Below are 5,785 nucleotides of genomic sequence, written 5' to 3' on the forward strand. Positions count from 1 at the left end.
TGGTCGGCGTCGGAGCGCCCGAGGTCGCAGTGCCCCCCGCTCACGGCAGTGCCTGGGGGGCAGCCGTGGGAGCAGGGAGGAGGTCGGGAGGGCAAGGCCATCAGCTCTGGCCCTCAGGGCCACCCTCGCCTCCGTAGCAAATTACACTCATTGCTAGAGCCCAAGCCACCCATCCCTTTCCGGGGAGGGGTAGTTTGTTTGCCGACTCCTAAATGACGGTATCTGTACACATTTCTTGTAGCTGTCATAACAAGGAGCAGGTGTGAAACTTGCTTCCCTTACTCCGCAGTCAGGGCTACCACCAAGAAGGCGGCAGGGTGGTGGCAGATCCTCCTTAAACAATAATTAAATCTGTGTATGTGTTACTACAGAGACTCCACTGTGTATCCAATACCACCTGTATAGCGATGAATAGCTCTGCTAAGCTCAAAACGGCTGTTGATAATCAAACACCACTAAAAGCAACGACAGGGCTTCAGCAGCCAAAGAACGATATTCTCCATATGCAGCTGAAACAGTGAAGAGTCACTTCCCAGGCCAACAAAGCCTGCTGCGAGATCTTCACTGAGCAGCTTGCGATCAGAGCGTTTCTGCTGCAGCCCAACCACAAAAATTACAGAAAGCGTGGGAAAGAACTAACGTTCTCACTTCCTGCATCCCCACCAAGTTGCTTAGTTTTCCTCTTGGCCGTATGCCTGAGCCAAGCACAGGGACAGGGATTCATGGTGAGTGCATGATAATCAAATAGCTGTACTACTGTTTCTCTTCAGCAGTCTTAAAACGAGATGAAATATCTTTAACTTGGCAGAGTCATCTATCCCTTTGATCAACTTGCTTTATGATTGCTCCTGCCATCAATTATTTTACAAAAGTGCTCCAAGGAAACACAGGACTAGGACAGACAACTGAACTTCCGCAGTACTTGTCCTACTGAGCTTCATAATGAGACAAGTGAGGAGGGATGGCTCAGGCTGCAGGTATCATTCCTCATTTTGACCAGCAGGTGCTTCCTCCAGGCCATGTAAATATAGCCTTCATAGTAAGATAAAGTTGATGGGCAAGCAGCTATGAGGAGCTATGAAGGGCAAACACTTTTCTCTAGATAATTTAATCAGTACCTGGTAACTGAAGAGATGTTTTTAATCCTTCAGATTGAAAGCTGAAGTAACAGAACAGCTAGCTATAGGGGATCTCTACAAATGGAGGTGAAAAGTACCAATATGAAGCACTGGAGGGTAAAGCATTCAAACTCTACCCGTGTCCATGATATGAGCTTGGCTGCTTGCTTGTTCCTCTCTAATTCTTCAGGCATTCAGTATAATCTCAAGCGTTGCAGAGAATTTGAAGAATTAAAAAAAATATTCCAACAAGTCATTTTAACAGACAGAAGATTTCATGGCTGGAACCATCAGCAGCAGCTGACAACAGGGCATTTTCCTATCCATTTGCAACCAGAATATCCAGTACACTGCAAAGTACATTTTGAGTATTTGCCTCTTTGCTCATAAAACTAAGTTTAATTGTATTCTTGTTTTGTTGGAAAGTCTGTAGCTCAGTTTTTCCTATCAAGACACTTGCTTTAAAACAGAAGACAAAGTTCATGGTTGCATAGTGAAAAGTTTATTTAAAGGGAGTAAGTTCCAATATACTATTACAAATCAGCCACAACACATCAAATATAAACAATACAAACCAAGCATAGAAGGAATGCAAGCACACTATAAATATAGTCTTCATATGTGCCCTTCAGCAAGAGGTTCAGTGCCACATTTTGTTAAAATATCCTCTCCTCCATTTAAAATTAGTATCTTGGGAGGCCATGAAAAGCAAACGGTTGGCACTGAGAACTCAAGTTTGAAATCACAGGACATCAAAAATATTCACATCACATAGATAAGGACTGACAGACAACCATCACAGTTCACGAGAATATAGGTCTGAAAGAGGCATGACCAGCTACAAGATGCTCCCCACTGAAAGACTACGCTAGCAGCTTAGAGCAGCGAGTTGAGAGCAGACTGCTTCCCTCTGAGGAGAGCAGATAGTCACTAGGGCATCCTGGAGGTTGCAGGGAGACCATCTCCAGCTATTTATAATTTCCAAATGCAGCTCCTAAACTTCAGGGTCATTACTTGGCAAAGCCTCCTTAGCTCTGAGCTTAATGGTTGGCATCCAGCTTCTTGCCCAAGGGACTTGACTCACCACTCCAGATGGGCTCAATAACCCACTCCAGATAACCCTCACTGATGGATCACAAAATTCTTCCTCTGTCCCTGCCTGATAAAGGGTACATTGCTTGTGATGAAGCTTCTGAGAAAGCAACATGTAAAATCCAGAACGGAATGCAGAAAAGCCAAGGGGAGTCAGATCCACCATCCACCTGTCCTGGTTGTGTCTTCAGCTGCAACAGCACCAGTGTTTCAGAATAAGTTGCCAGAGACTTTTTGGAGGCAAATGTGGAATAACCCCACAGAAAATTCTCCTCCTAGCAAGATGTATTTGAACTCTGCAGTTTTATGTACCTTCTAAAACTTTATTTAGTTGGTATTTACTGCAAATCAACTTATTTAGATAAATGACTTAGCACTTTGACTCCTGCTAAACTTCTGGCTTTTTTCAGTCTAATTAGCCAATGTATTTTACACAATTAGTTCCCAGTTTTTCATTTTACCAATTGAGATGTTCTGCTACATCTACATGACATTGCCACATCCAATATTTTCCCATGTATGAGAAAAGGAGAAAGTCTTTTCTTTCACACTTGTAGATCAAAAAAAAAAAATTTGTTGCTTTGGTCTCTTATCCAGCCTCAATACACATAAGCACACACCACTCACAACACTGATTCAGACAATCTTTTCAGAGAAAATGAAGAATGGCCACAAGGAATGCTCTTCTATGTCTATCTAGTGTTCCTCTGGTCCTCAGGTTTAGCATCAGCATATCAAAAGGAGTAGTCCTCTGGTGTTCCTCGATGTCTGACAGCAGCATGTGATTTTAAAAGGCAAAGATCTTATGGCGCCAGGAAACTCAAACACCATTCTACTACTCATCTTACAGCAACAAGGCAGTCTAATGAACAGCTTAAATCTCCAGGAACAGCCTATAGGGGCTCTCCTTGCTTGACCTTAGAAAGTGCCTCCCCTCTACCCAAACAGGCAGAGAAACAAGAAGAAATCCCTTGGATTAATGACATCTATGGCTCTTATTTCAGACATGCTCCTTGTTCCTAAGGCACCTTGTGATAAATCCTCTGTAGAGTGGCTTTAGCAGGGGTAGTGAGAAAAGAAGGAAGGGTATAAGCAGTGGGGATAAAAGTGAACTCATTTGGGGATTCATTCCCTACCCTAATTCCCCACAAGAATGAGTAAGTCTTTCAGCAACTAGACATGTGACAAGGTTCACCTCCAACCCACCTCACCAGGTCCAGCACCACGATAACTGACCCACTGCAGGCCATAGATGAAGGTTACATGTTACAAGGAGACAAGCGCACAAGGTAGAGCCAAAAAGAAAGGTGTGTGGCTGTCTTTTAGACTCAGTCGCATAGTAACTCGACTTTCTCCTTAGCACCTGAAGTCAGACAACTAAGCTTTTTCTCGTATGCATTTTCATCTTACCTGTTCATGTAAACAGCTCATTACCAATAATAATCTACGTAACTATTAAATGGGTCCCGGGTCCCAAGCACTAATTTGCAACTAGCCTATATCTGACACCAATAACCTTTCACAAGAATCTATATTACAGGCCTCCAAAGAGTTTATGAGTACATTAAATCAGTACAAGTGGTCCCTGATTTAAGCAATTTTAACTCTCTGTCCTCAGTAAAACATATACATTTTAAACTCCTGCTGCTTCATTACACCTAAATGGAAAAAAAGAGAAAACAATGGAAAGCTTATGACCTTCTTTGACATAAAAAAATGCCCAGCAGATTGTTACCATTGTTATAAATAAACAATTATACAAGCTAATTTTTATACAAGTCCTGCACTGCAGGACTGTCTTGTATCTCTGGCTGAACATGTAAATCTTATTTCTAGATCTAAATTATATTCAAAACAAAATGGAAAACTATTTTGTGCTTTCACAAAAGCAAACCCAAAATACAAAAGCAGCTTCTTCCTTGATTTAGCTTTTTGAATTTCTAGACACAATTTACAGGGAGAAGAAATACGTTTTAAAAACCTGTCTGAAATCTTCCTTCCACAGAAACAAAGAAGGAATTTTCCTTTCTTGAGGATTAACTTCCCTCGCTGAAGTGCAACTGCCTTTTTAATTAATTTTTCTTTCTAGACCCATGGTCTAGTTCCAAAGGTCTCCAATTAAAATAAGTTTCTATCACTACCTCAGCCAGATAGCAGGACTGGATACAAATCCAGGAGATTACACCAAACTGGAAAAAAAGGATGCGTGAGGAATAAGATTACTTCTTTGAACCAACTGTGGGTTCGATTTGGAATGGGAATGACTGCTGTTAATCACTAGCCACACAGCCAAGCTATTGGATTTATGAGAACATGAATAAAGACTATACATCCTTCCAAAGAGAAGTTGCCACTTGGATAACGAATGCTATTTGAATACCTGAGAAAATTCATACTCACATAATGTGGAAATTAAAAAAAATTTTAAAAAGAGGAATTATCCTGTACAACTGTGAAGCTTCTGTTTCCTGCAGATGAAATATTCTGTGCCTAAAAGTATCCTGTGTTCATAAGAGATACCAGATGCTTCTGGGAGGCTTAAGCAGTGAAGTAACACACACCAAATGCTTTCAGTTCCACTGCAGCAGGCCTGTCTATAGGCACACTGCATTTGCAGACTGGGCACGTGCTGATTGGGATGACATACCATACTCAATGCTGCTGTTGGGCTTAAGTCAATGGGACTAGGAGATGGGCAGAGCTCCAAAGAAGTGACCTGAGCCTTATTAAAGGTTGGTCCACACTTCAGAAAGCTAGAACTGAGCAATAGGATTACCATCTAACAGTGCAACTTACCTTAACTAAAACCACTAACTAAAGGCTTGAAAACTGGCACATACTATTTATGTGTCAGTGAGTGATCAAAATTAGTTGTGAGGCAGGCCTTATTAACTTCTTACAACATGACAAAATGTATTTTGAACCTTAATATGAGCAACAGACAGACAGGGGGAAGTAGCTACAAGTTAGCAACAGAGGGGCCACACTATAAGGGAAACAGGTTTTTTAGTGGAGATAACCCACTAGCCTGCAATAAGCTGTGCAACTGAGGATCAATAATTCTGGAATATCTAATGTATGTACAGGTCAGAGTTCCCTTCATCGTAAATAAATCCTAATTAGAAAATGGAGTGGGTGCCAAACAGTGCATCATACATTAACCAGCAAGTGCACACAGGGTTCTGCAGATCTCACAGCAAAGGACCAAAGGCAGTCATTGAGTGGGGCAGTGCTAACATTGTAGTCAGACTGAGGGGTCTTTTCTATCGTCTTCTGTTCAGTATCTAGGAACTTGATAGACAAAGGATGAGAAAAAAGGAGAGCGCCTTACCCAAGTTGCTCAGGCCTGATTCAAGTGCCACAGGATGGTCCTTCATCTCCCCCAAGAGAGGCTAAAGAAAGGAATAGTCCTCCTCAAGCTGCTAAATGAAAAAGCATCGTACCCTGACAGATACCAAGCCCTACTGTTCTGTCTCCCTGCAAGGTTGTCCTGTGGTTGCCCCTGCTTGAATAAGGCAGCTTTGCAGTTCACCTCCTGCTCAGGTGCGTTCTCTCTCTTTTTTTTTTTTTTTTTT

General features: G+C 42.0%; 1 protein-coding gene across 1 annotated transcript in view; it reads right to left on the reverse strand.

The window, feature by feature from the left end:
• LOC103913060 overlaps positions 1-5,785 on the reverse strand; it is a 14,189-nt gene that overhangs the window by 8,218 nt on the left and 186 nt on the right. The gene's annotated exons all lie outside the window — the stretch shown is intronic.

The sequence above is a fragment of the Pygoscelis adeliae genome, unplaced genomic scaffold (assembly GCF_000699105.1).
Source record: "Pygoscelis adeliae isolate BGI_AS28 unplaced genomic scaffold, ASM69910v1 Scaffold71, whole genome shotgun sequence".
NCBI lineage: Eukaryota > Metazoa > Chordata > Aves > Sphenisciformes > Spheniscidae > Pygoscelis > Pygoscelis adeliae.